Source organism: Vombatus ursinus, unplaced genomic scaffold (genome assembly GCF_900497805.2).
Source record: "Vombatus ursinus unplaced genomic scaffold, bare-nosed wombat genome assembly UNPS02014778.1, whole genome shotgun sequence".
In the NCBI taxonomy this organism is placed as follows: Eukaryota; Metazoa; Chordata; class Mammalia; order Diprotodontia; family Vombatidae; genus Vombatus; species Vombatus ursinus.
Window position 1 is genome coordinate 25,797,747 of NW_020954556.1, and position 13,180 is coordinate 25,810,926.

The following is a 13,180-nucleotide window of genomic DNA, read 5'->3' on the forward strand; positions in this document are numbered from 1 at the left end:
CCCCCCCCCCCCGTTTTAAACGTTGTTTGGCTGAGCGGGGAAAGACAGGTTAATGCCTAAATGGCATATCTTAGTATCTTGCTATTGTTAGCGCTCTTATTACTATTACAATTAGTAAATCATACATCTGTAAAGAATAGAAAATCTTTCATCTGAACCTGTTGGAAACGGTAGGGTGAAAAATCTAATTTGGCATTTCATCCTTCACTCACCCCTTTTGTGCCTAGCACATAGCAGCACATTCAAAATTTCAGTTCCTTAGTTATTAGATACAGTGGAATGAATTGCATATGCTGAGAATTTTGTGCCTCTGCTATCTTTCTTTTTGTATATTTGATAGCCCGTCACATGAAGTGATGATGCATAAGTTTGGTAGGAATTTAATTGGCTTTTTGCTATTAGTGGTCTCAGTGGTATGTGTCTGTAGTATACCTCATATCTAACTTGCAAGTATATCCTGAATACTTTAATGCAAGATAAAAGTCACAGTTACAAAAAACTCTGCAACTCCATCTGATGATGCTTTTGAGACTCCTAGCTTTATTGGTTATTTTATCCTGGGTAGTACTTTTCAACCAAATTCTAAACTACCTCTAAGATTCAAATTAGACTAAATAAAAATAGGTTTTGAAATGTTAAAGAGCAGAAAAAACATCCAAAACACCACGGTGGTTCAATTTCTTATTCATTTTCATGCCTGTCAAAGTAAGTTTTTAATAAATGTAATTAAAAGAATAGGTTGGTCCTATATGGAAATCTGCCAAATTCCATCAGGAGAATCTTTTCAGAAGTATGCATCACTATGGAATTATACTAGTGTTTTTGATGATTATGTAAATAATATAATGGTGCTATATGGAAAGTTTTTAGAAATAAGGTGCTGATTTGTGGAAGTCTTGTAATATTACTGTGACAATTACTGTAAATAAACCATAAAATTTTAGAACATTTTTTAAGTTTTTTAATGTAAAGAATTTGAAAGTCTGTTTTACTTTAGAATCTTTAATAACTAAAAATGTGTGTTTAGGGTAAACAGGCCAGAAGCTCTTAGATATTTTATTCTTTTTGTGATAACTCTATAGTTTTTACCTGCCAAAAACACTTGATTCCTTAAAAGGATAGATACCTTAACTAATGTCTTTAACTGGCTCCTGAAAATACAGATGTTAGGTGAAACATGTTTTATGTGATAGTTGGTAAATTTTCAAGGGCAATGTCATAAGTGTTCCAACTAGGTGATCAACTAAATTATTTATATTTGGTTTTGTACTGTTAATATGGGTTTTGGTATAATGAATTAAGCATGTTATTGTAAAATAACATTAACTCTGGCAACCTTATGAATTGTGCCTGTACTGTCTTTTATGATGCTTATATGCCTGAAATAAATAACCATTGTCTTTTCCCTCAGGTTGTTGATAGAAAATTGCATATTTTTACCTTTAAAATTTTGTTACCTTTAAGAAGTTTAATTTATGCCAATAAAATGAGCAAATGAGTTTTGTGAGTTTTTTTTCCTGTTTTGAACCTAATGAAAGATGTGTTGTGAGATTCAGTGCTTCTGTTCTCAACTTCTTATATGACGCTGAGAAGTATAGTTATCTAATAAGATGATAGAATAATGCTTTTAGATAGAATAAATCTAACAATTTATCTTCAACTAGCTGAATGAGCTGTAGATCAAATGGAAGAAGATACTATTATTCAGGGGTCCTCAATTTTGTTTTGAACTGCAACTTTTCTATGGAGAATACATTTTGGGGAAATGCGGTTATGACTTGTCTGAATATATTGCTACATCTGGAAATTGTCAATTACTACAAGAACTTATACCTGCAAGCTCATCTTTGATATCTGACATTTTATATTTTTGGTATGACTTCTAAATTTACTATCACTCAGTAAAGTGATATAATTAGTTTTAATTGTATAAATTAAATTTCCTTTTAGTGTCCAAAGTATTGATATTACTTTGTTATTACTAAGAGTGATAAAAAGAGCTCACCAGAACTACATACATAATTTGCGTACGGATTTGTTTGAATATAAAAACTAGTACTTTACTTACTTTTCCATTCACAAGAGAAACTTATTCATAATGAGCAAGCTAAATAAAATATGAATATATAGTAGACAAAGAAATGAATGTAAACTCAGTTAGTTATACTGTAACCTTCATGACATGCTTAATAGGATACAGTTCTTTTAAGAGAAATAATTTTTTAAAACAATCAAAATTGAGGGGCACATGACCATTCTTCATTTATAAAGTCATTTATACTAATGAAATCTCAGTTGATTACTAGGTACCTACAAATTATAAAATTCAAAAAGTATATTTTAAGAAAGAGGAAAGTTACAGTGACAAATGGCTAATGGTAATTTGTATCAGAAGTGTTAGACATTAGAATTTATTGCAATATGCCTCAGATGGTGTTTTTAAACATAGATTTAAACATTTTATTATTTTACATACATGGAAAATGTGTTAATCATTTACTCTTTGAATATACACCAATTTGACTGGCTAAACTCTTCACTTAGAAAGATACTCTCTTTCCTAAAGGAGTTTTAAAAATTTCTCAAAATGAAAAACTTTAAAAAAAATTACACAGGTAACCATGAAAGCTGTTTCAGTGTTATGTCCTGCAATTGGATTTCTTATGGCCTTGTTTATTTGCAGAACACAAAGTGTAGGTCACTTATTTTTCAGATGATAGATAATATCTTTGGCATGACATTGTTTCCTATAGCAAAGATCTGTTCTTTCATTTTATCTCCTATGCAATTGTTCAGGTATGTGCTGGCCTCCCACAAACTTAGACCTGATGTGCTCAGATGAAAAATAATGTTTATTATCCAGAAAGATTTGATGGAGAATTATAAATGATCTTTTTAGAGTTTGTGATTTGTCATTTTATTTTTTGCATCTGAGAAATATGCACTTTCTGATACTCAGTCTATTAGAGATTATAGGGAGGAAAATATACTACAACAGTATCTGTATGGATTACTAGTAGCAACTGAAAAGATTGAAAGTCAAGATACTCTGAGTTCTAACTCCAGATCTACTTCCAAATGACCTTGAGTATGGCTCTATTCCCATTTGAAAATGGGGAAGGGAATAATGCTTCCCTCAATGATAAAGAAAGATATGATGTACTTAGTATTTACTAAAAGCATTTGAAAGAGGCACAATGCTAGATAAATATGATTATTGGCATCTATAAATAGGTTTTTGGTTTTCACTTTTATTAGTTTCCATATTATCTGTTAGAAATTTTTTTACAGAGTCAGAGGGTTTAAATAGTGTCAGAGGCTGGATTTGAACTTAGGGCTTTCTGACGCCAGGTTCAGTGCTGTGAACTAGTGTCCACTGTGCCATGAGCTGCCTCACCCCAGCTGCCTGGATTGGGACAGTTTGTGCAAAGGCGTGGAGATAGGAAGGGGCTGAAAAGAAGAAGTGCAATAAATTAGGAAAGTGAGGACCAGAGAGGTTAAGCAATTCAGTCTCACATGATTATGATAAGTGGTAGGCAGAATTTGAACCCTGATCCACTGACTCTAAATTCATCACTCTTTCCACTGCATCACATTATACTAGCAAGCACAGTGAGTTTTGATTATGTAAAGGCTTATAAAGCTTTTGCTTGTATTTACATTGTAAGTATGGAGTGCTCAAATGATCCGACAGTACAGCAATAAATCTAAAGTTCACAAAAGTGGAAAATTAATCATATTCAACTTGAAGTGGACAAATAATACTTGTGTGACTCTCCAATTCACTTAATTTTTCTGACTCTAAAGTTCTAAAACTTCTTGAATGCAACAAAACAAGTAAGGAAGGAAACAAGCATTTATTAAGCACCCACTATATGCCAGGTATTGTGTCAAGAGCTTTACAAATATTACCTTATTTGAACCTCACAACAACCCTGGGAAGTAGCTGAAGAAACTAAGGCAGACAGAGTTTAAGTGATTCGCCCAGTGATTTTTGAACTAGTGAGTATCTGAAGCCAAATTTGAGCTCAAGTCTTTCTGACTCTGGGCCCTTCTGACTCTAGAACTCAATCTAGAACACTGGGCCACCTAGAAAACATGCACAGCTTAGAAAGTATGACTCTAATCACTCTGAAGTTTATTTATTACAACTTGTAAGGCTTTAATGTTCTGTCTTATTTTACAAACTACTTTTTGTCTTCTGGTGTGCAGTAGGTAGTCAAGGGGCTTTGAAAAGGTCAAAAGGGAGGAGATTATAGTTAAAACATTATTGTGATCCTTCATCTTCTGTCCCTATCCTTTTTCAGTGTGAAAATGAAAATGTAGCTTATAATGGGAACCAGTCAGAAAGAAGAGAAATAAAGAGTAGGGACCTAGGTAGAAACTAATACATAAATATTTAATATGTATAATTAGTACATATATATATATATGAAGAAAAAGTAGTAGTTGCATAAACTCTGCTCTCTGCTTCAGAACCTCAAGGTTCTGAAGCAGAGAGCAGAGTTTATACAGTTACCATTTTTTCTTAAGTCATTGAACCATCAACAAGCCAAAATTCGTTATTTCTGATATCAGATTTCTTTCAAATTTCTGAATTTACATGTTATCCAAATCCAAATTGATATATATACTCTTTACATTATTGTAGTATTATGTATAACTTTCATTGTTTCATTTTTCCTTTTAACATGTTTTGTATAATTACCTACATATTTGAAAGTGTTTGAAAATCTAATTTGTTCAAATTACTCAGTTCTACTCACTCAGTTCCCCCTCCATTTCCAGTTCTCTCTACTTTCTTTGAGTTTATGTTTCCTGTTGCAGCATCTCCCACGTTCTCTGAATCCTCTTTGTGTTTTGCCTTCTGGACTCCCACCTCAACACACCTGTTTCCTAAATCTGTTTTATGTTTGTTTTTATCTCATACCCAATATAGTAGTGGCATTTGAGTGTGTTTTGTATAAGTGATTTTCAGTCTCTCTTCTATGTAAAAAATTTGCTTTGTCACAATTCAAAAGATCAGCCGTACATTGATTTTCCATATAATCTAAAAAGTGATTGTTTGGGCAAAAACAAAACAAAACTCATTTGAAGTAATAACTATTCACAGTATACCAGTTCATCTTCTCTGTTTCCTATTAATCCAGCTCATTATTAAAAACTTCACTCATTTTTCTGAGTTTTATCTGAGAATGTTGATAATATCCAAGATTGTTTGCCATCACGCACAGTTCCATGTGCCATGTCTTGTGATGGTCTTTAAAATAGAAAACTGAATCTGGTCTCTTACAGGTGACCAAATTGATAATATGTCACTGGTAATAGGAATAGGAAGTAGAGTTGTGAATAGCAATTTTTAAAAGTCCCTTCAACTAGGCAAAATTTTAGAACATATCCTTTGTGAGGTTTTCCACTATTTGACATTGTTGGGATGATTCATGGTATTTGATGGAAGCAAACATACTTTTATTGTTTTTCATTGTTACAGTTCAAACCTGGGTGAAATATATTGATTTCTTTAATATATTTATCAAATATATTAATATTTGGGATTTAATACCTGGGATTCCTTTTACCTTCAAAGTGAAAGGAAATGAAACACACATGAATTGAAGCAAATAAGGTTTACATGAAAGTTCTCTGAGTCCTAATAGATATCATCCTAAATTTTACTAAGAAGCAGCATGGTATAGTGGAAAGAGAACTGTCCTCCAAGCCAGTAAGGCCTTGATTCAAGGCCACCCTCTGGCACATTCTGGTTCTGTGACCCCTGAGCAAGTCATTTAACCTCTTAATGCTCCAGGCAACTCTGACTAGAACCTGAAGAGGGGCAGAGCTTTGAATTTGGAGGATTTATTTAACAAAATATATTTTCTGCTAATTTAGGAAATATAGATTCCATGTTACCTGTTAATATAATGTTAGTTAAGCTGCCTCTTGGTATCACAAGTAGCAAGTTTCCTGAGATATAATGCTTCATAAAACCTGACCTAAATGAAGATGTTTGCCCCCTTTTTGTACATCTCTTGCTATCTTCTTAACTTACAGAGAAGTTTAGTGTGTAGAAAGGGTTACTCCGAGGAGAAAAGATCCAGGAAGGACATTATAACAGTCTAGGTATTTGAGAGGCTATGATGTGGAAAAAGAAATAGACTTCTGTTTGGCCTTAGCGGGCATAACTTTGGAGCAATGAGTTTGCAAGGCATCCAAATTTGGGTTTGATGTTAGGAAAATTTCCTATCAATTAGAGCCATCCAGGACTGGAATGGGCTGGTTGGGAAGTCATCAGTTCCCCATCATCAGAGATCTTTAAGCAAAGGTTGATTGTGTTACAGTGAGGATCCTTTTTTGGTTATAGATTGCACTAGATAGCTACTGAGGTTACTTCCAGATCTGAAATTCTATAATTTTGAGCTTTGTGTTATGTGTTTATTTATGATGTCTTGAAAAAATTCATGTGTGCGTACATATGTGTCTGTGTGTATATGTATGTGTGTATATGTATATGTGTGTGTACACACACACACACACACATACACATATATATTATATCTTGTGATCAGAGTAAAAGAAATACCAGCTCTTAAAAGCAAAATGCCATTCAAATTCACAAATGTTATTGTGGTTGGGGTTGAAAATCATGGAATACAGTAAAACTGCCTGTTGTTTCCACTAGAAAGCATGAATCATCTCACATTCATGAACTCTGGAAAAACCTCATAGTGGACATAGACTGAAGTTTCTTAGTTTTCTTTATATTTTATTCTTTAAAAGTTGTTTCCTCCTGCTGTTTTGTTTTCCTTGTGACAGGAGCTGAGAAAAGTACCACAGTGTGAAAATTGCACAGTGGGAATGTAGTCACCTCAGCATTATTGTGCAATTAAAAGAAAATCTAAAATTTGTGTTACCCAGTATACACAGGCCTAGGCCAATCAGTGGATTCTGTTATTGGAAATTCTATGTACTTCTTTAAAAAAAAAAGCTTAACTCATAGTGTTTCCTTTCAAAGTTTATCTCATGAATGAAAATTGTAGCATTATATCAATTCAGCAAAAATTTGAGTGCCTGCTGAAGTGTAAATTGGTCCTTACCTTTGAAGTTGGGTAACAAGATACATGTACATGAAAAACTAAAAGAATCGAGCCAATATATAGGTTAGATTGATGTTCAGTGTTGAGCGGGTGGGTAGAATGAAACTTACATGCTGACTATCCAGGTCAGCCTAGCTTTTAGGTCAGTCTGGTGAACTATCACCTACTGCTTAGTATTGAACATCTCGGCTATGGCTCTTGACATTTTCATTATTAGAGTTATTTCTTTAGGTTAAGAAACTGTCTCTAGAAGGATATTGCTAAAAGGTATGTCTAACACATTAGTGCCCATTTGTAGTACATCAGCATAGATTAGATATTTTTATTGCATTAGTTAGGCTTTGGAAAGCAAAAAGCAGGACTTTATGATTCAGAGCAAGTATGTTTTGATAGAGGTCAGGAGGAAGGGGAAAAAGAGTAGAGCAGTGGGAAGATAAAACTCCTTAGAGATAAATTTCACCTGCTTAAGTATTAATATATTATATTAATTATATATTATAAATACAATATAGTATATTTATATTTATAATTATATTTATATAATTAATAAATATAATATATTAATAATAAAACTATTAGTAGTTTTGTTTAGGGTCAGCCCTGATGGGCAGCTGTACATAACTCTGTGTATAATCACATTAAATCAGTAAATACTATATTTATCGTTTCTCTAATATATATATATATATATATACATATCTAAAAATTTCTGATTTTTGTTTTTGGAACAGTGAAAGAAATTTCTGAATCATGTTTACAAATTTTTAGAATATGTGGTGTGACTATGGATTTTGTTTTCAGTATCCTTAATCTTAAAAATATTTAGAATTCCTGTGTCCCAGTAACATATGCTATAGTGGGTATATAAAATGTTTACTTAAATATACATAAAGGACCATATAGTTAGATTCTATAAGTAAATTTAAATATAACAAAGACAAAGTTTTGGCATTTATTTTCGATGTTTGTCACTCTGCATGACAAGGCATCTAGGTAGTAATTTCTTCACTTTATCTGAGTGAAGCAGCCTCCCCTAAATTTTCTCTGAGAGGCATTCCTATGTGAGACAAAAATATATTGGGATTAAACTTCTATTTGGGATTTTATGCATTCTATATTAAAGGCAACATTTAATTACAGATATTAAATAAATCTATTAGTATTGTCTCTTCTTGAATTTTCTCCTCTTTCCTCAGTTGTTATTGACCTAAATACCTTACATCAGGAATGTAAGACTTAGTCAGGAAAGAGATACAACATTGGGACATTTGAGAATAGAAACGTAGAGAATTTTTGCCCTCTGAAACTTATTGGAACCTTAGTGATACGGCTCAAAGTGGAATTCATGGAATTGGAGGTTTAGGTTCTCATTTGAGGACTCTTTTATGCACAAGGCTTTCTTCCTTATGACTCTGTTAGCATCATTTTTCAGCAGGATTTCTTTCTTACTCAATAAAAATCATCTAGCATAATGAACTTTTAAAGACATTTTTCTTTTTCTCCTTTATTTTGATGTATTGTTTTTATCTTGCATACATTTTAGGTATGCATTTTATCTTAATATGTTTAAAATTTAGTTGAATATAGCTTATTATGATGTATTTAAGAATTTTCTTTTCTGTTAGAATCAATATTTGTGAAGTTTAAAATATCAAAAGTAATTCCAAATTTTATGAACCAAAAAATCTTTGGAAGCGTTTCATGAGGAACTTTTTCTGAGCTCTTTTTGGTACTTAGACTCCAGAAGAAGGGTATTCTGGCATGGTGCTATATGTGATGTGATTTGGGGGTCACTGAAAGTCTTGCCTGAAAATATTCTTGCTGCTCAACATACTGTGTGAAATTCCTGATAATAGAATCATTTCTTTCAGTTAAGATATTATGTCCAGAAAATCTCTGTCAAAATAGATCTGAGGGGGAAAATGCATCAGGACAGACTTGTTTGTCAAATTAGCTAATTGTCAACTATAAGCAAGCAAACAAAACAAAACAAAAAAAGCTTTTAGAAATAAGTTTTATGGGAATTGGGAATGAGGAAGGTAGAATTGAGGAAAAAAATTTTGATTTATATCCACAAACATTGCCTGGATCTGGCCCTAGATTCTAAAACTAAGGTAGAGGATTTAGACTAAATAATTTCTAAAATTCACTTCTGTCTTATAATTACTATGAAAATATAAAAGACTTTCTCACTTTTAGCAAGGTAGCATGGTACAATGCTAAACTTTGAGTCATAGGTCTTTGGATTAAAATCTTGCTGCTTACTATCTTTGTGACCCTGGAAAAACCACTTAACCTCCTTGGGTCTCAGTTTCCTCAACTGTAAAATAAGCCAATCAGACTAGATGACCTCAAAGAACTTTTCTCCAAATATTTGATCCTAAGGGACTAGACCAAATGTTGTTCCTAATCTAGGACTTTCTTTATTTAAATTGTGCTTAGAAATAAATGGTCATTTAGCAGTTATGATAAAAGTGTTCTCATATGGTTATTGGTATTGCCATGTTCACAGTTTAAAGAATGTAGGTATATTTTCATAGTACTTGTTTATAATAATTGTTTTATATTAATATTAATAGTATTTAATATACTTTTATACAAATAAAATGGAAATGATTGACAGGGCAGTATATTTAATGTCAATTTATTGTTTTATTAGTTTAATTATTTAGATTATTTTAAAATATGGAAACCTGTGGCAAGGAAATGTAGAAAATCAACCAGATTGGTAACAGTATAATGAAAGATGATGTTGTTTTAGACCAATACAATATAGATAGAATTTGACAATAACTAATAAACAGAGATGATTGGAAACATCAAAATGAACAACAATAGCACAACTCAAATTTTTTTTGTTAAATTCTACCTAATAAAATTATGTGAGTTTTACATAATGTTGTTTTATAGATGAAGAAACAATACATGAAAAGTCTTATGGTAGAATATTAAATCCTTAAAGTTATGAAAATTCTAAAGTGAAAAGATTTTATATGTGCTAAAAGGCAACGGATTCCTTGAGTTTAGCGACTATTTTGTTTTTTTCTTAAGTAGTACCTGTGCCTAACACATTACCTTACACGTAGTAGGTACGTACATAATTGTTGAATTGAATTGTATTTGTGATTCCAAAGTAAAGAATTTATATTCCAATTTGTCAGTTTTATTTGGCCAACATTGTGCTTTTGTTTTGTTTTGTGGAGAATTATACAAATAATATTGCTTTTCTTGTTTATGTTGAAGTCCTACTTAAAATTTCTGCCTTGTACTAATGAGAAGAAAATATTTGCCAGGTTTCTTGGAAATTCTACAATAAATTATTCCAGGTTTGGGTTAGGTGACAAATGAAATCAAATTAGCTTCCTTTTGAAATACATCCATCTGTTGCTGTGCACGTGGTATAGTGGTATGTATAAAGTGTAGCCCAGGGCCTAGACACACACAGCACCGTATAAATGCTTATTCTTGTCCTTTTCACTTCCTCTTCTGTTTCTGTGATGTAACATTTTAATTGAGCTTTGATTTGGACAAATTTACTTCATTGATCTCTACTGACCTGTTAAATTATTCTTTCATACTTTATTTCAGCACCATCTACTCTTATTTCGGAAAAATTTGCAATATATTTTCATTTCTTATCAAGGCCTTGACTAATTGCAAACGTGCAGTTTTCTAAAGCATCTCTTCTGTATTACTGTCTACAAACCAGTCAGAGTTGCAGTGATTTTGACCATACTATAACCTTATAAATTTAGAGCTGAAAGGTACTCTAGAGGTCACCTTGTCCAGCCCCCCATCCAAAATGTTTGTTCAGTTGTTGAGTCTTACTCATCCTACCATGATAGATCTCAAGTGTACTCTCTTTTATTCACTTACACGAACACTACCTGTGTTCAGGCCATTCTGGCTTGGACTAATCTACCAACCTCCTCGTTTGTTTCCTGACTTCTAATTTTTCCCTTCTCATGTAGGTCTGTCTTCTATGCTGCTGCCAAAATAATCTTCCTCCAACACAAGCTTCACCATATGAGTCCCTTGCATAAGAGCTTTCCATGGCATCCCATTACTCTGAAGATAAAATACAAATTCCCCTTGTTATCATTTAGAGCCTTTATAGTCTGGCTCTATTCTCCCTTTCCCAGACTCATTTCGGGTGGTACCACCCCCCCCCCCACACCATGTTCTGCATTCCAAGCAAATTGGCCAAACTTAGCCTTTCATCTCCTTTCTGCTTCCGTGACTTTACACTGGCCTTTCTCTCCACTTCCCCCGCCACCTCCCCTTAGCCTCTACATACCTGGAATGAGTGCCTGCCTCATTTCTGCCTCTTAGACTCCTTGCCTTCCCTCTAGCCTTAGCATAGGTGCCAAGTCCTATGGAAAGGCTTTCTTGCTGCTGCCTCTCTGAGCTGTGTTGCTAGCATTCTCTTTATGGACTTATCATGCTATGTTCCCCAGTAAACTACAGTCTCCTTGAGAACAAGCACTGCTTTGCATCTCTGGTGCCTAGCACAGTGCTTAAATCCAATAGACACTTAATGAATTTTTTTTTTCTTTTTCTTTTTCTTTTTTTTGCTTTGGATTGCTTACGTGATATTTCAAGTTTGCATAGGTTGTAAATAGCAAAGCAGAGATTAGAGTAGAGGAGTGCTTCTCCAACTTGGCCTCGGGACTCCAAAGAGCTTTTGTTTATGTGGATTATATCTATCAATATTTATCATATTAGGAATTAAAATTGATAAGTTTAAAAATATTTAGTCATGTAAAAATAATAATAAACTCATTACATGTCAGTATACATTATGTATTTTTTAATGAAAAATAACTTTCAAAACAAAATTAGTAAGAATGGTAGTGTTTCATATATATTATATACATATTATATGTATACTATTATTTATAGGTATATATACATTTGGGGGGGGGCACGCAAGGCAATTGGGGTTAAGTGGCTTGCCCAGGATCACACAGCTAGTGAATATCATGTGTCTGAGGTCATATTTGAACTCAGGTCCTCCTGACTCCAGGGCCGGTGCTCTGTCCTAGCTGTGCCTGTTTTATGTATTTTTGCAAATCTTTTTAAATATCTAGCTTAATAGAAGACAACTAGATTCTCATGTTTGCTTCTGCAGTCTGTTGTGACATGTTGTTTTGATTGAAGTATATGAAGAAAATCCAGCCTCACACACATAGGTAGTTGGAAAAGGGAGTGATATTTTAATAAGCAAATAACATAGTTGTTGACCTTGCAGCCCTCATGAAAGGGTCTTGGGGACCCCCAGGGATTCATGGATCACATGCTAAAATAAAGGTTCCAACCAAGTCCTTTCAGTCCAAATACAGTACTTTCTATTGTATCATTGTTTTACAGCATAATGATCAATGAAGGAGTTAACAAAGCAAAATACTATACTTAAAAATGTAACATTCTATTTAACCAGGACAAACCAGAGCTTGGAAGCAGTCACCAAATTTTAAACATTTGATGCTTTGGGGAGGATCTAGGCTTACCACAGAGAAATTTAATTGCTACAGTTTCAGTAATAGGAATGTTTGAAAATAATTGCTCCTTGTCTACTAGTAACCTTTTCTTGGTCTTGAACCCAGCCACACCTATTCTGAAAGAGTCCATCTTCCCTTGATACAAGTAAGTGGAGAAGGGTCTTTGTTGAGGCACGCCCTTTATAAAGTGCTTGCCAGAGGATTGTCATATTTGTTTCCTACAGTATTTCTTAAACACTCTTGAAACACCTGCATTGCCTTGCAAAATACTCATAACCTGGTCAGAAAGGCAAGATCCACCATGCATTCTTCCAAGTTTCCCTCAGAAGGAGAACAACTACTGTTGAAAGAAAGGCACTTAGCCTCTTTGATCCCATACAATGAGATCTTCCACATTTTGCCAACCTAGACAGCAACAGACCGAAAGGTGTATGGTACCTTGCTGTGAAAGGAAGAAAGGTCGGTAGATAAAATCTCTATTCCCACAGATAACTTGGCAGAGGAGTTTGTTTGGTAGCTAACCTTACTTTGCCCTTTTAAAAATTACACTTCTTTTTGCTGTCATTTTTAGATTTAGTAATAATG

General features: G+C 33.4%; 1 protein-coding gene across 1 annotated transcript in view; it reads left to right on the top strand.

The window, feature by feature from the left end:
* The window catches only part of SERTAD2 (SERTA domain containing 2), a 144,897-nt gene that overhangs the window by 707 nt on the left and 131,010 nt on the right, over positions 1-13,180 (top strand). The window lies entirely within an intron of this gene.